This window comes from Bos grunniens, chromosome 6 (assembly GCF_055505025.1).
Source record: "Bos grunniens cultivar Pamir isolate PY7600 chromosome 6, Bosgru_T2T1.0, whole genome shotgun sequence".
NCBI lineage: Eukaryota > Metazoa > Chordata > Mammalia > Artiodactyla > Bovidae > Bos > Bos grunniens.
Genome location: NC_141170.1, coordinates 58369063 through 58392798, shown reverse-complemented (window position 1 = coordinate 58392798; position 23736 = coordinate 58369063).

Sequence of the window (23736 nt, the reverse complement as noted above, 5' to 3'; positions counted from 1 at the left end):
TTATTGGACAGTACTGCTCTAGTCCTTTATCCCAATCGTGTGAGAGTTTACTCTCTCCTCATTCTTCACCATTCCGACTCTAAGACAAACCATGTTTCTAGCTCTATCTAGCCTTCCCCTGAGCTTTAGTCCTATTTTTCCAAACTAAAAATTATTATCAGAGTGTGGAATACACGGAAAGACATGACTTTGAAGTAAAATTCTATTTCACATCCCAGCTTTTTTATTTGCCATCTGTGTGACCTTGGCAAGTTATTCAACCTCATTGAATCTTTATTTTCCTATCTAGCAAATGAGCATCCTGATCTTTTCATCATCAGTTTGTTTAGGGTTAAATGAAATAACACATGTAAATCTACTCGTAGGCCTCACAGAGACTTCCTTCCTTCCATTCCTATTTCAGTTAATAACATCACCAATTACTCAGGTTTCCAAACTAGATCTCAGTCATCTTTAATTCTTCCTCCTCAACCACCCGCAACAAATTAGTCATCAAACCCTGTTGCTTCCATCTTAGGGACTTTTCTCAAATCTGGGTTCTCCTCTCTGTCTCACTCCCACTGTTCTCATTGACTTGTCATGCACTGTTTCAGTATCCTGCAACTGACCTTGGTGACACTCATCACTCCCATCCCAAGTACTTCCTCTGTGCTGCTGTCAGAGAGATCCTTCTTAAAAAAAGATGCTGATGACGTCACTCCCTTTCTTAAAGACTACTAATGACTTTCAGTTGCTTCAGGATCAAAACTACTAAACCTAAGGACTCACATGATCACTCTCCATTCCATTTCAAACCTTTATTTGGACTCCTCTTACCAACCTCCCTTTCAGCCACCCCTTCCCCACCTCCAAACCCCACCCTCCACTACAGCCCCTACACTGACAATCAATGCTCCTTGAGGCATTCCTGGGACAGGTAATGGCCTTTCTTGTCTTTGCCCTTGCACACTCCCTTCTCAGGCTAAACTGACCCTATTATGTATTCCTTACCTGGCAAAATCTTTCTTATTACCTCCAGTACAAAAGCTTAGTCAACTCTCCTAGGAAAAATTGGTGACTAGCTTATCCATGATGCCATAGGTTAAGAAGAATAGATGCTGTGTTCAGGCTACCCAGGTTTACATCCTGGCTACACTACAATGCCACAGGTGGTTTGAGGACAGTGACTTACACTCTCCCAACCTCAGTTTCTTAACTGAAAAGGTTGATAATCATAGTATGTACAACTTAATGTTATCATTATACTCAGATAATGCAGATAAAGCTCATAATGTTGCACCTGGCTCAGAGGTAAGCATTCAATATTATTACCTTAAAATTATTACTATTATGATTAATATCTATCCATTTTATCCTGTTATCATTATGTGGCTCTTTTTACATTCTAATTAAATTTTTTACTTTCAAGATTTTTTATATTTCACATTTATATTTGATTTTACATTAAATAAAAATGTTTTATTACAAAAGTAATTGATATTCATTGAACAAAATTTAGGTAACACTGATGACAAATAAAAAAAAAAAAAAGACATTCTCTACTGTTTAAGACACTTCTTGGTTGCAAACAAAAGGAACTCTATCTAGTTAATTTATCCAGAAAAAAAGTATAGGAGGGTTGTCAAGCAGCCCACTGTATCAACATATAGATGGAGAATTGGTTCAGAAAAGGGTCAGGATCTATGTAAGGCTGGCAGCATGTAACAGAGACCAGACTATGGCACACTCTGTCACCAACAGCCCCACTGCACTGGCCACTTGCTGTGGCCACTATTCCAGGGTCTCAGCAACTTAGCATCACCATCTCCCTATTCACGTTCATAGGTGAAACTATCCAAGGTCACATGCCTATGCCTCAGCAGCCAAAAGGCAGGGAGAGGGAATGTTTGCCTCCCTCCAGACTCCCTATTGGAGGTGGGGCCCTCTCACAACCAAATTCATGCAATAGAGGATTCATCAAAAATGGTGAATCCCCTTTCTTCATGCTTCATCACTCATTGGCAAACATCAGTACTTCCATGTTTTTGTGACTTTCCTTATGTTGATTACTTTACACTCCCTGCTTTACACATCCACCTTGTCCACTTTTCAAAATCATACTCTTTCCTTAAAGGCCAAGATTTCTTTTTTAGTCTACTGCACAGTAAGTTATGAAACTGAGAAAGACCCTACAGGACCCTCCCAAGTACAAAAGCTCCTCCAAGTCCCTTGTTTCTTGTTTATACAAAAATGCATCAGACTCCTAGGCCTTCCATGAGTTCCAAAGAAAAGGTACAAGCAGTTACTAATTACATAAGTGAGAGAATGAAGAAACAAAAGAAAAGCAGTTAAGCAAGAAATATAATGACAATAATTCAGCAATAAAACAGTCCTATTCCTCCTCCAAGAATATGGATATACATAACAATCTGACAATCTTGAAGTTGTTCTGCAGGAACGACGACCACTCCCCCAAATCCTAGGTGGAGGATGGTGACTATAAGCATGTGGCCCTCAGGTGGGTGGAACCAGAAGGTGGATGATTACAATTCTGGAAACATCACCCTGTTATCTCACCAACCAATTAGAAAAGAGTCACACACACACTGCAGCCCTCACCCCAAATGTTGCCTTTCAGAATCCCTCACTGAAAGCTACTAGGAAGTTCGGATCCTTTGAGCAAGAGCCACCCCCATACTCCTTGCTTGGCTCCCTGCAAATAAATGCTATCCTTTCCTTTACCATAGCCCAGATGTCACTAAATTGGCTTTGCTGTGCAGCTGGTGAGTGGACCCAAGTTTCTTTCAGTAATAGTTAATTGCTCACTTCTTGACTGCAGAGCATGACATATATTTTTGTAGCACCCCATACATACAGTTTGGAGAAGGAAATGGCAACCTACTCCAGTATTCTTGCCTGGAAAATCCCATGGACAGAGGAGGCTGGCCAGCTACAGTCCATGGGGTCACAAAGAGTCGGATACGACTGAAGTGATTTATCACACACCCATGCATACATAGAATTAGATGTTGTATCATTCTTTGTTGTTATACTGTGAACTTATATTTCTGGCCTTATCACATAGAAGACAATAAATATCTGTTTAATGAATGAAGGAAAATTAGCTTTTATTAAGGTGCTGAACTAAGCACCTTACAATCTTAACTCATTTATTCTCAAGTTATAACTCAGTTTTCCCTCAGGCTGAATCACTATTTTATGACAAAGGAAACAGACACAGGGGAGTTAAGTCACTTTTCCAAGGTCACACAGCTATTAAAAGACAGAGGCAGAATTTGTTCCAGACTGCAAGTCTTGTTCCAGATCTTAGGCTCTTATCTAATGAAATGTTATCACTCTGTGAAATGTAGTACATGGTCCTTTTTCTAGGGAATTCCACTACAAGTTTTGTTTTTGTTTTTAAAGTGCTGACAGCTTCCTGGTAAGAGGATAAAGCTGATTAAATTTCTTTGTAAATTTTCACTATTTAGTAAATCTTATAAACACTTATTCTATGATTCTTGAACAATGATAATGGATGGGCTTTACATTAATGACATAAGTTTACTTATAATAAAAATCTCAAGTCAAACAGATCATTAGGTCTTTCTCTCCATTTTCCCTTTTTGTCTGTCTGTCTCTCTCTGATACTCCACCCTCCTTCCTTCCCTCCCTCTCTTCCTTCCTTCCTTTCTTCATTTACTTAGAAACTCAATTTATGAGCACATAAGCACACAATAAAATTCATCACATTTTTTAATCTCTGCCTTTCTTCCAGATTACCATGAGTTGTTCCTGCAGACACCGGCATTTGTTAAACTGGCTCTGTCTACAAAAAATTTATGTTCTTAGGCCAATCTCCTTCACTGGCTGTATGATATCCTCTCACCCCTTCTAAAATCCTTGTTTTGCTTATCTTCAGACAGTAGAAATTTGAGTCCAGAGTACCAAAGTATCTGATGTCTCAACACTAACTGTCTACACAGATAAAGGCAAGAATTTAAATCTTATAAATGGAGGAAAACCATCACCTTCATGTTCAAAGGAAACAACATATATAATACCATCCAAGTCTGGAAAAATACTCAATTTTAAATTTATAAAAACATAATTAAATAGAAAGAAAGAAATCTGAAATAAAGATAGCTGAAAGACTAAAAAGAACCACAAGAGAAAAAATGCTTCGCTCATACCAGAGATAGACAAGAACTATATTGCTAATTTGCAAAGGAATTGATAGTCTCCTGGATCAAAAATTTGTTTCCTCTGTTTTCTACTTGTTCCTGCCAAGTACTTTCCACTTTTAAGCACCCCATTGCCCAGTCTACAAAAAGAAAGTAAATGAAGAAAGGAAGGAAAGGAGAGAGGGAAGGAAAGAGGCAGGGAGGGTAGAGTATCAGAGACAGACAGACAATAAGGGAAAATGGAGAAAAAGACCTAATGATCTGTTTGACTTGAGATTTTTATTATAAGTAAACTTATGTCATTAAGTTAAATGGAGTCTAGCTTCTTACTGATGTCTGAGAGTATAAAAGCAATTTGGGAGAAGAGGAATTACTATAAGAAAAAAGAAGGGTAGTTAAAAGCAATAGCACAGAAATAATAACTAACGTGGCGGTTAGATATTAGAAAAAAACAAAGTTCTTGGGAAGGTCAATTATATAAAAGGAAAGACTTCAAAGGCCTATAACAAGTGCTCCATCCCTTGAGACACTTAAAAATTAACCTGGACAAAGAACTAGAATATATTTTGTAGAAACCAATCCTTTCTGACAAGCTGGTAGATTAGCTCTAATTGATTTTTCCACCTCTAATTTCTTTGAACCTCTGAAATGCTATTCTTAGAAGACAAATGAGTTTTCTTTGAGGATGAACTTTCTGTCTTTGTTTTAAGGAAATGAGTTATGATTTCTCATGAAAATAGTTTCTAAGACAATGGTTTTGCAAGTAATAGTTGTTATTTTGTTATAAAAGTTAAAAATCAAATTTGCAGGCACCTGAAACTAACATAATATTTATATCAGCTATATTTTAATTAAAAGGAAAAAAGTCACAGTCACAACACTAGTAAACATGATAAAATACAATATATTTCCTTCCTGTGTACTAGCAATAGTCTTGGAATAAAATACCCAAGTGGGGAAAGAATAAATTAGGAATTTGGGATTAACAGATATATACTATTATATATAAAATAAACAACAAAGACGCATGGTATAGCTGTATAGCACAGGAACCTTTATTCAATATCTTGCAATAACCTATAATGAAAAAGAATCTGGAAAAGAATATATACGTGTATATTACACTTTTCCATCAGGCCCCAATATCCAGGCTCACAAAAGCAACTTTCCCTGCAGTTTCCAAGCAGTGCAAAGACACACCTGGGACAAACTGCACACACACACACGTGTGTATTATTTTCCAGATTCCTTTCCATTATGTATATATATGACTCACTTGGCTGCATACTTGAAATACTGTAAATCAACTGGAGTTCAATTAAAAAAAAAAAGTTCTCAAGAAGTAGAGGAATAGGATAGAGTCCAAAAACAGGAAAGGTGGAGCAAGCTAATATTCTATTAGTTTTCACCTGTTTTTTTTAGTTCATATCCTATCTAGAAAGTTATCACTGAGAGGAAAACATTTAGTTTCATTGAAGTTATATCAAATTTTGAATTATTGAATCAGATAACACTTTTGAGGATACGGGGACTATATCATCATGTACATGTAACTTATTGTAAGAAAAGAGCTAAATTAGTAAAGTACTAGAGAAAACTTTGCCTAAATTCTTTGAATTTTCTTAGAGAACATTTTGCTTGGGGAAAAAAAGGGAAATAAGTGAAACAGGGGATATACCTGTTTCTCCTTACATACATTATGGTTTTCAAAGTATTTCTACCTATATACTTGGATGCTGCTGCTAAGTCGCTTCAGTCGTGTCCGACTCTGTGCGACCCCACAGACGGCAGCCCATGAGGCTGCCCCATCCCTGGGATTCTCCAGGCAAGAACACTGGAGTGAGTTGCCATTTCCTTCTCCAATGCATGAAAGTGAAAAGTAAAAGTGAAGTCGCTCAGTCGAGTCCACCTCTTAGCGACCCCATGGACTGCGGCCCACCAGCCTCCTCAAATGTTATTTTTTTTTTCTGTGAATAAAAACATGATTGGCCAAAAATAGTCTTAAGAATTTTTTTTAATCCCTGGGCAAGAAATATATTTTTCCCTATTATATTCTGAAGATTTCAAGTTTTGTGTTTTTATATTTAAATCTTCAATTTCTTTTCTAATGTGGTATAAGATACAAACATAATTTTACAAGAAGAGAGCCAACTGTTCTAATGCAATATTTTGAAAAATCCTTGTCTATTATGCCACTTCTATCATACCAAGATCTCATTGATCTGTTCCTAGGCTCTCTATTTCCTCCTAGTGGTTAATATTTCTATTACCATGCTTAATATTACACAATTTTAGCATTATTACCATTGTAATATATCTCGATACTTGGCAAGATGGGCTTCTCTTCTTCCTTCTGCTTTATTAAATCTGCCTTAGCCCTTCACTCACAATATCCCTTCCTTATAAAATTTATAATAAATAAGTCATTTTGATGAAGTACATTTAGAATTTTGATTAATATTATATTTCATATAGATTAATTTGAAGAGAACTGAAATTTTTGCTTTATTGAATAATCCCATACATAAATGCATTATATTTCCTTCTAAGACTTCCTTATTTTAGCAAATTACTCTCTAAGCTACTAAACTGTAAGCCCATGAAACCCATGCATCTTTTCAAATTTGAGAATGACATTAGAAAGAGGACTTGATTTTTATATTGTCTATTTTTAATTTTACTTTTGCTTTTGAAATATAGCTGATTTACAATGTTGTGTCAACCTCTGCTGTACATCAAAGTGACTCTATTATACACCTATAGACATTCTTTTCTATATATTCTTTTCCATTATGGTTTATCACAGGATACTGCATATAGTTCCCTAAGCTATACAGTAGGACCCTGTTGTTTATCCATCTTACATATAATAGTTTCTATCTGCTAATCCCAAACTCCCAGTCTACAGTGTCCTAAACCTGATGCTAGTTCAGCTGAGACAAAACTCCTGTACAGAAGTTCATTGTTCCCACTTTATTTTTCCTGGATTTGATCTTGAAAAAAGTCAGTGAGATGAAGGAAGCCAGTCAAGCACATTGCCTTTGTCAAGTGACTGGTCTTTATATAAATCCAGTGTGGTTAGGATTATTGCTCTCAATTCCAATAACATTTAAGATGACAGTCCCTCATTTATATTAATCTCCTAAAATTTGCAAAGGGAGACTCAAAGAAAAAATAAACAAATTTCTTTCTTTTAACCAGTGTGTTTACACTGCTTACATTTAACAGTTCCCAGAATAACCACTAAAAGAGAAAGGGAGACATTGCTAAAAATACAATACATACAGTAAAATAGAATACTTAAAGTATTTAAATAATCCAAAAGAATATGGTGAAGGAACCAAAATGGAAAAATAATAAAATTGTGGACCTGTCCAGTCATGCGAATAATTATATTAAATATAAGTTCTCTAAAGACTCGAATTAAAAGACAATTACTCTCAGATTAGCTATAGAAATAGTTATATGTTATATGTTATCTACAAGAATGAATGAATGCTCAGTCACTTCTGTTGTGTTTGACTCTTTGCGATCCCATGGAATGTAGCCCACCAGGCTCCTCTGTCCATGGGCCTCCAATCCTGGCAAGAATACTGGAGTGGATTGCCATTTCCTCCTCTAGAAGATCTTCCCAACCCAGGGATCAAGCCTGTGGCTTCTGCATTGGCAGGCAGATTCCTTATCAATTAAGCCACCTGGGAAGCTTATTTAAATATAAGAAAGCCAATTTAAAGATAACTATATAAATAAATGAATGGGAAAAACATACGATGAAAACACTAATCAAACATTATTTTATTATTACATTATCTAACACTGCCATAACAAAATATCAAAGATTAGGTGGCTTGAACAACAGAAATGTATTTCCCTTACAGCTGTGGAGACTGGAAGTTCAGGATCAGGGTATCAGCAGGCTTCATGAGGCCTTTATTCTTGGCTTATAGATCACATCCTTCTCTCTCTGTCCTCACTTGACCTTTCTTCTGTGTAACTACCTGCCCAGTGTCTCTTCCTCTTCTTATAAGGACACTAGTCATATCAGATTGATGCCTACCCACATGACTCCATTTAAATTTAATTGCCTCTTTACAGACACTATCTCCAAAATACAGTCACATTGTGAGGTACTGGGGTTAGTGCTTCAGCATGTAATTTGGGGGATTTGGGGCACAGTTTACTCTATGACATCAAAAGAAGCTAGACTTGTCACTTTTTATGTAAGATAAAGCAGACTTCAGAATGGGCTTCCCAGGTGGCACTAGCGGTAAAGAACCTGCCTGCCAGTTTGGGAGACATAAGAGACACAGGTTCAATCCCTGGGTCAGGAAAACCCCTGGAGGAAGGCGTGGCAACCAACTCCCCTGGTGGGCTATAGTCAATAGGGGCACAAAGAGTCGGACATGACTGAAGCAACTTGGCACACACACAGACTTCAGAATAAGGAAAATCACCAAGGTTAAACAAAGACATTATATAATGAAAAATGGATGGATTTGTCAGTAATAGAACAACCTTGATGTGTGTTTACCTAAAAATCCAAGATCAAAAATATGCAAAGCACAAGTTGATAGAGGTGAAAAGATAAAGAGACAAATACACAATTATACATGGAGTCTTCAACACTCCTTTCTCCATTGGGGGTAAAACAAACAGACAAAAGATCAGCAAGGATATAAAAGATCTGGAAATTAACAGAACATTGTAAATCTACTATGAAAAGTGTTAGTTGCTTACCCGTGTCTGACTGTTTGTGACCCCACGGACTGTAGCCCACCAGGCTCCTCTGTCTATGGAATTCTCCAGTCAAGGATACTGGAATGAATTGCCATTCCCTGTTCCAGGGGATTTTCCCAACCCAGAGATCAGACTCTAGTCTCCTGCATTCAGGCAGATTCTTTACCATCTGAGCCACCGGGGAAGCCCTACCAGGGGATAGAAGAGGGTACTCAAACATGGTCCTTATGCATGAGAACTTAAATGGAGCTGGGCAAACAATAATGACTTACTTATAGGAGATCAGAAGAATATCATTACAGACATGACCAGAAGCCCAGAGGAAAGTCTGCCACTCTAGGGATGATGGAGTTGGGAACATGCTGAAACTCACAGGGAATGAAATAAAGGGTTCAGGCTATGAGTGGCTGACTTCCTAGGAGAAGCACGGTTCTGAAAAAAATGCACGATTTGAACAGGTGAAGACTTGGCCATTTCTGATTAGGGGAGCAGCAGGAAGAGAAAAGATCTGAATACTCTGTGATTTCTAGGAGAAATTAGAAAATAGTTTGAATGCAAATACAAAATATCAAAATTCATGGGATGCAGTTAAGTGTTTAAAGGAATATTTACAGCATTAAATACTTTTTTTAAAGGAACAGACTCACATCAATAATCTAAACTTTTATGCTAAAACAAAACAGAACATAAAACAACAAAAAACAAAAACAAATTAAGCCCAAGGTAAGTAGAAGAAAGGAAATAAGAGAATTAATAAAATAGAAAGTGAAAAAATAATAGAAAAAAATCAATGGAAACAACTCTTGGTTCCTTGAAATAAGGGCTGGCTCAGATGGTGTGATCACTCACCTAGAGCCAGACATCCTGGAATGCAAAGTCAAGTGGGCCTTAGGAAGCATCAGTACAAACAAAGCTAGTGGAGGTGATAGAATTCCAGTTGAGCTATTTCAAATCCTAAAAGATGATGCTGTGAAAGTGCTGCACTCAATATGCCAGCAAATTTGGAAAACTCAGCAGTGGCCACAGGACTGGAAAAGGTCAGTTTTCATTCCAATCCCAAAGAAAGGCAATGCCAAAGAATGCTCAAACTACCGCACAATTGCAGTCATCTCACATGCTAGCAAAGTAATGCTCAAAATTCTCCAAGCCAGGCTTCAACAGTACTTGAACTGTGAACTTCCAGATGTTCAAGTTGGATTTAGAAAAGGCAGAGGAACCAGAGATCAAATTGCTAACATCCATTGGATCATCAAAAAAGAGAGCTCCAGAAAAACATCTACTTCTGCTTTATTGACTATGCCAAAGCCTTTGACTGTGTGAATCACAAAAACTGTGGAAAATTCTGAAAGAGATGGGAATACCAGACCACCTGACCTGCCTCTTGAGAAACCTATATGCAGGTCAGGAAGCAACAGTTAGAACTGGACATGGAACAACAGACTGGTTCCAAATTGGGAAAGGAGTACGTCAAGGTTGTATATTGTCACCCTCTTATTTAACTTATATGCAGAGTACATCATGAGAAATGCTGGGCTGGATGAAGCACAAGCTGGAATCAAGATTGCTGGGAGAAATATCAATAACCTCAGATATGCAGATGATACCACCCTTATGGCAGAAAGCGAAGAAGAACTAAAGAGCCTCTTCATAAAAGTGTAAGAGGAGAGTGAAAAAGATGACTTAAAACTCAACATTCAGAAAACTAAGATCATGGCATCTGGTCCCATCACTTTGTGGCAAATAGATGGGGAAACTGTGGAAACAGTGGCTGACTTTATTGTGGGGGGCTCCAAAATCACTGCAGATGGTGACTGCAGCCATGAAATTAAAAGACACTTACTCCTTCGAAGAAAAGTTACGACCAACCCGGACAGGATATTAAACAGCAGAGACATTACTTTGCCAACAGAGGTCCGTCTAGTCAAAGCTATAGTTTTTTCGTCATTAATGGATACAAGAGTTGGACTATAAAGAAAGCTGAGCGCCAAAGAATTGATGCTTTAAACTGTAGTGTTGGAAGAGACTCTTGAGAGTCCCTTGGACTGCAAAGAGATCCAACCAGTCCATCCTAAAGGAAATCAGTCCTGAATGTTCATTGGAAGGGCTGATGATGTAGCTGAAACTCCAATACTTTGGCCACCTGATGTGAAGAGCTGACTCATTTGAAAAGACCCTGATGCTGGGAAAGATTGAACCCGGGAGGAGAAGGGAATGACAGGATGAGGTGGTTGGATGGCATCACCGACTCAATGGACATGAGTTTGAGAACTCAGGGAGTTGGTGATGGGCAGAGAATCCTGGTGTGCTGCAGGCCATGGGGTCACAAATAGACACGACTGAGTGACTGAACTGAACTGAACAGATGGTAAAGAATCTGCCTACAATGCAGGAGACCAGGGTTCTAAGCATCTAGTTAGACTGATCAAAGAAAAATAAAATTTACAAATTACCAATATCAAGTTAATTAAAAGAATATTAACAACTTTATGCTACTAAATTTGATGTCCTGGGTGAAATGGATGAATTCCTTAAAAGATAAAAATTGCCAAAACCAACCCAAAAGGAAAAGGAAAACTTGAAAAGCCCTATCTACGTTAAAGAAATTGAAAACTTCAAGCCACTAGTGAAGCTTTTAAAACTTTAAAAGAAATAGTAAAACTTCTAAACAAAATTTTTCATAAAATAGAAAAGGAAGAAAAACTTTCTAACTAATTTTATGAAGCCAGAATCACTCTGATATCAAATAGAGAATATAGGTATAAAATCTCTTAATAGAATTTTAGCAAATTGAATACAACTATAATTACACATACACATGTTGTTGTACCTGCTTGTATGCATGTGTGTTAAACATACTAAAAAATTCAGATTAGAAAGAAATAACACTTGTATTTATTTGTAAATGACCTAATTTATATAGCCAATCTAATTGAATTTATTATAGATAAAGCCACTAGAACTAAAAAGGATATGTAAAAAGGTCATAGGAATCAAGGCTAACACACACACTAAAACTTCTTCATCTCTATTTACAAGCAATGAGCAATTGAAAAAAATTTTAAATTACAGTAGTATCAAAAAAATAATTACTTACATTTACCAATAATGATAGGTTTTTAGAAATGTATATAATACCATAAAAATATCAGGAATAAAAATGATGAGAGATGTGTTAAAGCTTTATACCTAAAACTACAAAATATTAGTAAGAAAAGTTACAGAAAACCTAGTTAAATGAAGAGATATATTACCAAGTTTGTGGATTGGAGGAATCAGTATTGGTATGGTGGCAATGGCTCCTATGCTGTTCTATAGATTCAGTGAAATCTCAGCCAAAATCCTAGCATACTTATATAAAGTAATTGACAAGCTAATTTTAAAATTTATATAGGAAGGTAAAGGACTTAATTTCTTTAAAAAGCCACTCCAATATTTTAAGTTTATTTTTATTATAGCATCACCCCATTTCCAGGTACCAATATCTATTTTAGCTATGAATTGCTCTGTAATAAATGACCCCTTGCAGCTGAAAATCACAAACATGTATTGTCTCACCATTTCTGCAGGGCAAGCGTCTGGAAGCCCGGGTCTCTCATGAGTTCTCAGTCAAGCTGTTAGCTGAGACTGCAGTCATCTAAAGGCTGGGCTGGGGGGAAATCTGCTTCCACACTTGCTCACATGATTTTTGGCAGTCCTCAGTTTCTTATTGGCTGTTGACCAGAGACCTCTGTTCCTCTCCCACATGAGTAGCCTGATGGATCTTCACAACATGGCTGATGGATTCTCCTAGAGCAAGTGATCCAAGAGAAAGTGGGGAGGGAGAGTAAGAGAGACCAAGATGCCCTGGTGTCTCCTGGGGTTTATTTTTAATCTCTTTGTAAATAATATTAGCAGAAGTCATGCATTTTTATCAAATATCACATTTTTCAAGAAAGAAGAGGCTTTAACCTTTTTCCATGAGAAAACTATAGGCCTTCATTTTAGATAAATGATAATAATATTCATAAAATAAAAATAAGCAAAATGTTTTGAGCATTCACCATGTCCTAGGCAGTCCACTGAGCACAGAGATCAAGAGAATGGTCTCTGGCACAGACTGCCAGGTGTTGCCTTTCTAATTCACCACTTGCTGATTGTGTGCCACTGGGCAAGTTACTAAACTCTCTATGCCTCCGTTTCCTCATCCATAAAATGGAGGTAAAAGTAATGTTTACCTCCTACAGTTATGAAAATTAAGTGGGTCATAATATAGGGATCACTAAGGGGCTGGCATCTAATAAGCATTTTGTAAGATTTAGCTAATATCGATATTAGGCAGAATTTATAAATGTCACATCATTTAATACTCAAAACACTGGAAGGTAAGAACAATTATTATTTGACTTTATGGGTAAGGCAGTTGAGCTTTGATAATGTTGGTTAAGTAATTTACCTAAATGCACACAAATGAGTGGCAGAAATGAGCTCTATGCAATTCTCTAGCTGGGGGTTCCTTAAAAAAATAAAAAGTCTCAGATGTGGGGAGAGAGATGAAAAGTGAAGGTAGAATCTAGATTAAAGAACTTCTGCTGCTGCTGCTGCGTCGCTTCAGTCGTGTCCGACTCTGTGCAACCCCGTAGACGGCAGCCCACCAGGCTCCCCCGTCCCTGGGATTCTCCAGGCAAGAATACTGGAGTGGGTTCCACTTTCATCCATCTCATTAGAACTGATTCAAATGTATTCTTTTTAATGGCTGAGTAATACTCCATTGTGTATAAGTAAGCCAGAAAGAAAAACACCAATATAGTATACTAATGCATATATATGGAATTTAGAAAGATGGTAACAATAACCCTGTGTACGAGACAGCAAAAGAGACACTGATCAGTCTTATGGACTCTGTGGGAGAGGGAGAGGGTGGGGAGATTTGGGAGAATGGCATTGAAACATGTATAATATCATGTATGAAACGAGTCGCCAGTCCAGGTTCGATGCACGATACTGGATGCTTGAGGCTGGTGCACTGGGACGACCCAGAGGGATGGTATGGGGAGGGAGGAGGAAAGAGGGTTCAGGATGGGGAACACATGTATACCTGTGGCGGATTCATTTTGATATTTGGCAAAACTAATACAATTATGTAAAGTTTAAAAATAAAATAAAATTTTAAAAAAAAAGATTTTTTTTTTTTAACAGAAGAAGAAAAAAAAAAAAGAATACTGAAGTGGGTTGCCATTTCCTTCTCCAATGCATGAAACTGAAAACTGAAAGTGAAGTCGCTCAGTTGTGTCCGACCCTCAGTGACCCCATGGACTTCAGCCTTCCAGGCTCCTCCATCCATGGGATTTTCCAGGAAAGAGTACTGGAGTGTGGTGCCATTGCCTTCTCCGAGAGAACCTACTACCCATCTCCAAAGTCTGACCAACTGACATTGAAGTCCCTTTTCTAGAGTACTAAATTGGAATGTTTCCAATAATCAGAATTGCTTTGGCTTTTAGACACCCATCTGCCACTCAGGGTGTGGTAGACATTAGGCCCATCCACAAATATTCCAGCTGTTTTCCTAGAAGTATGGTGGAACTGCACTTCCCATGCCCCTTTAAATCAGGTATGGCTGTATGGCTTGCTTCGTCTGATGAAATATGAGTGGAAATGATGTGTCCATGCCAGGTGGAAACTTTAAGAACCAACATGCCTTTTGCTCATGTCCAAGTGATATCCACCTCAGCCTAGATCCTTGAGGGACTATTATGGGCAGGGCCTCTCCCTGACCTTCTATGGACATATGGTGTGAGCAGCTAGTAAACCGCTGCTGTTTTAAGCCACTGGGATTTTGGGGGTATTACCCCAAAATAATCCATTTTCTCTGGGATGATTATGCACAGTTTCAAAACCTTATTTAAAAATTATGATACCTATGAAACATTAGTGCAGAAAACATTTTATTGGGAATTCCCTGGTGGTCCGATGGTTAGGACTCAGTGCTTTCACTGCTGTGGGCCCGGGTTTGATCCCTGGTCAGGGAACTAGGATCCTGCCAAGGAACAGCCAAAAAAAACAAACAAACAAACAAACCTTAGGCGGGTGGTGTAAACATTTTGTTGAACTCTATTACTAGTTTATGTTTTCCAAAGGTACCTACAGCTAGCACTTAGCTTATAAACTGGCATCCCTGGAACTGAAGAGATTTGTTAGCTTTTAAGACTCTTTTTGGGTTTCCCTAGTAAAGTAATGCTCAAAATTCTCCAAGCCAGGCTTCAGCAATATGTGAACCGTGAACTTCCTGATGTTCAAGCTGGTTTTCGAAAAGGCAGAGGAACCAGAGATCAAATTCACAACATCCGCTGGATCATGGAAAAAGCAAGAGAGTTCCAGAAAGACATCTATTTTTGCTTTATTGACTATGCCAAAGCCTTTGACTGTGTGGATCACAATAAACTGTGGAAAATTCTGAAGGAGATGGGAATACCAGACCACCTGATCTGCCTCTTGAGAAATTTGTATGCAGGTCAGGAAGCAACAGTTAGAACTGGACATGGAACAACAGACTGGTTCCAAATAGGAAAAGGAGTTCATCAAGGCTGTATATTGTCACCCTGTTTATTTAACTTATATGCAGAGTACATCATGAGAAACGCTGGACTGGAAGAAACACAAACTGGAATCAAGATTGCCAGGAGAAATACCAATAACCTCAGATATGCAGATGACACCACCCTTATGGCAGAAAGTGAAAAGGAACTCAAAAGCCTCTTGATGAAAATGAAAGTGGAGAGTGAAAAAGTTGGCTTAAAGCTCAACATTCAGAAAATGAAGATCATGGCATCCGGTCCCACCACTTCATGGGAAATAGATGGGGAACAGTAGAAACAGTGTCAGACTTTATTTTTGGGGGCTCCAAAATCACTACAGATGGTGACTACAGCCATGAAATTAAAAGACGCTTACTCCTTGGAAGGAAGGTTATGACCAACCTAGATAGCATGTTCAAAAGCAGAGACATTACTTTGCCAACAAAGGTTCGTCTAGTCAAGGCTGTGGTTTTTCCTGTGGTCACGTATGGATGTGAGAGTTGGACTGTGAAGAAGGCTGAGCACCGAAGAATTGATACTTCTGAACTGTGGTGTTGGAGAAGACTCTTGAGAGTCCCTTGGACTGCAAGGAGATCCAACCAGTCCATTGTGAAGGAGATCAGCCCTGGGATTTCTTTGGAGGGAATGATGCAAAAGCTGAAACTCCAGTACTTTGGCCACCTCATGTGAAGAGTTGACTCATTGGAAAAGACTCTGATGCTGGGAGGGATTGGGGGCAGGAGGAGAAGGGGACGACAGAGGATGAGATGGCTGGATGGCATCACCAACTCGATGGACGTGAGTTTGAGTGAACTCCGGGAGTTGGTGATGGACAGGGAGGCCTGGCGTGCTGCGATTCATGGGGTCGCAAACAGTCAGACACGACTGAGCGACTGATCTGATCTGATCTGATGGCTCAGTGGTAAAAAAATCTGCCTGCCAATTCAGGAGACAAGGGTTCAATCCCTGATCCGGGAAGATCCCACATGCCGTGGAGCAACTAAGCCCGTGAGCCACAACAGTTGAGCCTGTTGGTCAACTAGAGCCCGAAGGTCGCAATAACCGAGCCCATGTGCTGCCAACTATCGAATCCCACATGCCCTAGAGCCCACGCTCCACAACAAGAGAAGCCACTGCAATGAGAAGCCTGAACACTGCAGCTAGAGAGCAGCCCCTGCTCGCCACAACTAGAGAAAAATCCCACAAAACAACAAAGACCCGATGCAACCGAAAACAAATGAATAGTAATAATAAAAGAAGACTCTTCTTCACTGTGTCAGTTAACCTGAAACATAAACTACCAAAGGTCAGCAGAGCTTACGGCAAAGAAAACCAACATTAAACATGACCTATGTTAGAGCGGCAGAGAAGGCAATGGCAACCCACTCCAGTACTCTTGCCTGGAAAATCCCATGGACAGAGGGGCCTGGTGGGCTGCAGTCCATGGGGTCGGGTCGCTAGGAGTCGGACACGACTGAGTGACTTCACTTTCACTTTTCACTTTCATGCATCGGAGAAGGAAATGGCAACCCACTCCAGTATTCTTGCCTGGAGAATCCCAGGGACAGGGGAGCCTGGTGGGCTGCCGTCTATGGGGTCACACAGAGTCGGACACAACTGAAGCGACTTAGCAGCAGCAGCAGCAGCAGCATGTTAGAGCGGTAAAGCTCCTGTTGGAGTATAGTCATCAAAAAACAAACACATTGGCTCCTGTTTTAACTGTTTTTAAAACAACTACACATAACAACAGCAGCACTTTAACAGCACCATCTTTTAGGATTTGAAATAGCTCAGCTGGAATTCCATCACCTGCACTAGCTTTGATAGAACCCAGGCCCATGGCAGTGGAAACACTGAGTCCTAACCACCTTATGGCAGAAAGTGAATAGGAACTAAAGAGCCTCTTGATGAAAGTGAAAGAGGAGAGTGAAAAAGCTGGCTTAAAACTCAACATTCAAAAACTAAGATTATGGATGGCATCTGTTCCCATCACTTCATGGCATATAGATGGGGAAACAATGCAAACAGTGAAAGACTTTTTCTTGGGCTCCAAAATCACTGCAGATGGTGACTGCAGCAATGAAATTAAAAGATGCTTGCTCTTTGGAAGAAAACTTATGACCAACCTAGACAGTGTATTAAAAAGCAGAGACAATGCTGACAAAGGTCCATCTAGTCAAAGCTATGGTTTTTCCAGTACTCACGTATGCATGTGAAAGCTGGACTATAAAGAAGGCTGAGGGCCAAAGAATTGATGCTTTTGAACTGTTGTGTTGGAGAAGACTCTTGAGAGTCCCTTGGACAACAAGGAGATCAAACTAGTCAATCCTAAAGGAAATCAGTCCTGAATATTCATTGGAAGGACTGATACTGAAGCTGAAGCTATACTTTGGCCACCTGATGCAAAGGGCCGACTCATTGGAAAAGACCCTGATGCTGGGAAAGACAGAAGGCAGGAGGAGGGAACGACAGAGGATGAGATGGTTGGATGGCATCACCAACTCAATGCACATGAGTTTGAGCAAGCTCCAGGAGATGGTGAAGGACAGGGAAGCCTGGCATGCTGCAGTCCATGGGGTCACAAAGAGTCTGACACGACTGAGCGACTGAACAACAACAACACAGGACAAAGATTGGAGGGGCTCATCTACAAGCCACGGACACCAGGAGCTAGGAGAAAAGCACATAACAGATTCCACATGCCCCCACCCCCGCTGAGCATGAACCAGCCGTGCTGACATCTACCCTCCAGATGTTACGGAATGAATTTTCATTGATTTGATCCATTCAGTTTGTAGTGTTTTATTATAGTGGCCCTAAAAAACACCTTCCACTCCAAATAAAGACCTTTCAAGACAGATAAACATCATATAGAAACATTCTTATGAACATAAAATAATATCTTGAAACTTTAGAGATTGTCAAAGGTATCAAAGACAAAATAAAGCCTAAAAAGGGTTTGCAATTGTCATTTTATGTGGTGACACATTGATGACACACCAAAAAAAAAGCCACCTCTCTAGGTCCAGAGGTGCTCAGAGTTATTTTACCTCCATTTTATTTTGGTATTGATTTTGTAACAATATGTAGGATGAACAGCAAATCTGATAAATGGATCCCCCAGTGTCATCTGCAGTAACAAGAGAGGCACAATAAATGTCTCATATTTAGACTACAATTGCCCTCCGGTATTAGCCTCACACAGCCTTTGATACCTACAATATAATGAAAGCTGCAGCCAGGGGCTTGAAGGAGGGAGAAATAAGGAGTTATGTTTTCAGAGTTTCATTTTTGCCAGAAGAAAAGAGTTCTAGAGATGGCAGTGGTGATGAGTGTACAACAATGTGAGCGTATTTAATGCAACTGAACTGTACACTTAAAACAGTTCAGAAGGAAAAGTTCATGTCATGTGTATTATACTACAGTTTAAAAAAAAATTTTTAAGGAAGTACACTGAAAACAAATAAGAAATAATGTTATTTCACTGCATCTGGGAATGTATATATATACTATAAATACAGTAATCTATACTTAACAAAATAACTCTCACTTTTTCATTGGTGTTGGGAAGTAGAAAGACATTAAAGATGACAGCCTACTGCATTAGTCAGGCTGTGTGTGTGTGTGTGTGTGCACATGTGTGTGTGTGTGCTCAGTCCCTCAGTCATGCCCAACTCTATGCAACCTCATGGACTGTAGCCTGCCAGGCTCCTCTGTCCACTGAATTTTCCAGGCAAGAATACTGGAGTGGGTTGCCACTTCCTACTCCAAGGGATCTTCCCAGCCCAGAGATCGAACCTGCATCTCTTGCATCTCCTGCATTGACAGGTGGATTCTTTACCACTGTGCCACCTGGGAAGCCTGTTAGTCAGGGTGCTTCAAGTTAGAGGGCCAGTGCAGACTGAGGGAAAGAGAGAATGCCCCGGCACATATAACTAGAGAGTCTGATTGGTGTAGATTGGTGACGACTGGGACCAGTGGGACCAGTGGACAAGTGGGACCAGCTTGGTGATGACTGGAACCAGTGGATTCTGAGGATATCATCAGACCTGGGGCTTTCTCCAACTCCATGTCCTGCCTCCTTGCTTATGTCTGGATGAATCAGCCTCTAATTCATCATGGGGCCTCTTCCCATCACAGCCACCAGCCACTCCACTGGCCACTCTCCCCACCAGCTTTGGCCAAAGTCCTAGAATTGAGAGCCTGGCTTAAGGCTCCTGCCCATCTCGAAGCCAGAAACATCAGGGGAATGAGGGAGTCCAGCCCCACTAAAGCAAAAGCCTGGGAACTAGTGAGGGTCTTTCCCCTCTCCCTAAAAAGGATGTGTTGTTAATAAAATGGGAATGAATGCTCAGCAGGCTAAAACAACAGCTGTCCACAACATGAAACAATTGAACATCCTCTAAAAGTAATGTCAGCTAATTACATTTGTTAAACATGAAGAAACAGCCTCTATATTCTCAAGCTACTAAGTGTCTCCCTAGCTGGTTATATTAAGGTACAGATATGTCCAATTCTCTTAGACTAGAGAAAACACAAATAGTAATTAGGAGAGATTAACAAAAGGTTAAAAAAAGAAGAAAAGAATTGAAGTGGGTTACTTCTTTTAATCAGGATCAACACATAAAGTAGCTTAGCAATTCTGTGATGTGCTTCCATTCCTCATCCTTACAACCACTTCAGTGAGAGTAAGATCTTTCCTATATGGGCCTGGGAGAGCATCTGTGTCAGGCTGGTCCTCCTTCCCACTTTCCCTTTTACATCTCTGGAAGGCACATCTCTGTCCCAGCCTGGTTCTGCCTCTGATGCTTTGCCTCAGCTGTAAAACTAAGCAAAGGCACAGTTCAACATGCTGCCAACTGTGCCGAGGTAGCTACGACTATGAGGGTCGTATTGGTGCACAAGCCTGGTGATTCTGACTCTTTGCAATGAACAACACTGAAGGTAGAAGGAATGAAGACATCAGCTAACAGATGACCGAACGTAATTTGTATATGATTTTGGCATGCAACTTAGATGAAATGCAAAAAAATGTCGTGGCATTGGTACAACAAAATTCCTTCAATTTTCATGTATTCTTTTCATGTGAACAAGATTTCTCCTAGCTTTATCTGTAACATTGACAAACAGGAATGGAATTGATGTTAAGCCCTGTCTCAATAGCAGAAGCAAAAGATTTATTATAATTACTATTAAATCTTCTAACAATTATAGTACCTTTATTCATCCCCAAATACAAAAGCTAATTTTGAAAAATGGAGCTTCATTCATCTCATTGAGATATACTTCTAAAAACCTTTTATTTTTTATGTTTAATAATTATCCATGAGATCTATAACATGTGTACAGTACTTTAACCATCTGCTGGTAGTAATAGTAACTTAAACTAGGAGATATTCTAAAACACTTACAGACTTAGGTCATAGGAAATAAAAATAAAATTTAATTTCTATATTGTAGAGAATTATGCTAGAATGATAAATGAAATACTGTTAGGCACAAAAATACATTATATTTGGATAAAATTTTCTGGGAGAAACAGAATGGAAATATGAGATAAAGAGCAAAAAGGAACAATGTAAAATTTCCAACTACTAATGGACAGCCAGCTTACATATTTTAAAAATACATGATAGTGAGTATCAGATCACTGTGGTATGTAATTCTGTTGGATATATTTAAAAGAATAATACTTTGTAAATAAATTTAATGCACCAGAAATTATATTCTTTATATCGATTTAAACTTGAGAAAAAAATTTTGGATGTCAATTTTAAAATGTGTGAGGGTGGGTACATTGTTTATAGTCCATGCTAGTCAAAAATACTTAAAGCACACTGATCTAAAGGAGGAGACAAGATGGACATTCAAAAAGAAAGTAATACAACAATGTAATATGTGAGTCTTAAGGGAGCCTGCACAGAACAAAGGCTTAGGAAACCATCCAACATGCAGTGGTTTGAGAGATGGTTCAGGGGAAGGTGATGTTCCCAGGGGTAGCAGCAGGCTGGCTGCCAAACCTGGATCAGAGTTTTAGCTGTTAGTCTCAGAGTCTTAGTAGAATATATACTAATTATATACTTATAATTAATACTTCATATTTGCCACACATGGAAAGCAAAAGGAGAAGAGAGTGGCAGAGGATAAGATGGCTGGATAGCATCACTGACTCAATGGACATGAACTTTGGCAAACTCCAGGAGATAGTGAGGGACAGGGAGGCCTGGCGAGCTGCAGTCGCAAAGAGTCGGACATGACTTAACAACTAAACAACAACATTTACCACACTGGGAGATAACTTAATCTATAGTAAGAATTGCAACTATCACATCCAGGACATAGCGTTAGAAACCAAATTACAACCAGAAGGTCATTGGTTAGTTCTAGTGGAAGCAGAAGACAGGTTTAGAGTGGTGTGATATGAGAACTGAAGGACCTAAGGTTCCAGCAGCCTCTGTGTGTATGCGATGGCAGCAAGGGCCCCCTGCCGCAGGCCCTGGAGGACTCCAGTTTCGGGGTCAGGCTGTCAGCACGGGCAGGGCTAAGAGAGGTCCTGCCAGCTTCTGCCTTTGGGGGTTTCACGATCTATGCGAGGCCATGCTTCTCAGATTGAATTTATCAGAATACCAGGCTCATATTAATCACAATCAAATTCTAATCCTGTCTCCTTCCTTTGACCTGCTGGTCACCTAAACTGAAGTTTTAGGCAAACTCCTTCCTCATTCTCACGTTTATGGACAATATCTGGCCTTCTTCCAACATAAGATGAATTACATCCATTATGTGTGGCTTTTTTTCTTGTTTAAATATAAGGCAAGATTTTATTTTGAAATCTTTGTGGGAATAGAGATGAGGGGGATCTCATTCCCAGGAATTGTCTGTAAAATGTGTAATAAGTGCAATTATCAATTAATGTATGAGAAGAAGAAAATTGAGCATATTAATTATGCAAGATAAGGGTTAATTAAGATCCCTCGCACTGCTCTGTACTAATCACAGTCACTTTGAAGACAGCTGGCTAAGAAGGAAGCTTAATTAATTCAGCACACATTGATTGAGCTCCGACTGGGGCACTGAAGCATGCTAAGATGAGGAGATAGTGTTACCAAACACAAGACGCACGGTGAGGCCAAGCACACTGAAACGTCAGAGTTTGGAGCAGAGAAGGATTATCACAGGGCTGAGAAGAGAGAACAGGTGACTCATGCTCAACCCTCCAGCCCCAACACACCGAAGGGTTACAGCAAAGCGTTCTTAAAACCAAGGTGACAGAGAGGCATCCCAGGGTATGTGATGCACAGTTCTCTGATTGGTTGATGGCAATCAGTTCTTAGGTGCCAGAAGGTCCAGGGCTTTGTGCTCATCGTCATCAAGTAGTTAATTTCTCCCATTTGAAAGCACATAAAAGCTCAGGAAATATGCATCAGAAATTATTATCTAGGTACTTCAGAGAGGAGCTAAAGTGGAGGATGTAGAGGGGAGGGGTCTGTCCCAGGGAAGGCCCCACAGGGTCCTGCTTGGTTACAATAGGAAGAGCAGTAAGGCAGACTCTGCCACTAAGCCCTCACGTGGAAGCAGGTCATTCTCCTACAGTGTGATAAATGCACCATCAAGGAATAAAAGAGGATTATAGGAGCACAGAGGAAGAGGGTGAGAGACGGGCTTCACAGAGGAGACATATTACCTTTGTTTCTTGGACGAAGAGCAGAAATTTACTAGGAGGATACATCCAATATTTTGAGTATTATTGGCATCTGGAAACCTGTAAGGGCATTGCATCTTTAGATAATGGTAAAAGTACAGTGTTTTTAGAACTTAGGGTTTGTGAGGGTGGTGCAGGAAGAGAAGGAAGTTCATATTGTCTGAATCTGCAGTGGGAATATGATTGTGATTTCACATGGATTGGACTTCTGGGTAAGTAGGAAAGTATCAACCATCCTAGACACCTTGGAAAGGCACATGGGGCCAGATGGTGGATAGAAAATACAAAAATTCAGGAGTCAATCATCTCAGTGAAATTTCTAGGAGTCCAGAGGTGTGGGCCACATCAAGATATCCAAGGATAAGGACAAGTTGCTGGGTATGGCCCCCTTATCAATGAGAAAAAACAGAATGCCTCCTAGAGTATTTTAGACACAATATACTTACTTAGGATTGCTACCTGACCCATGTTTCCAACAACCAAAAGGTCTTTCCCATTTTTGAGTGGAGTACAGACAAAGACATGGCTTTCCAACAGGCTCAGGCTGCTGTGAAAGCTGAATGGCCACTTGGGCTGTATGCTC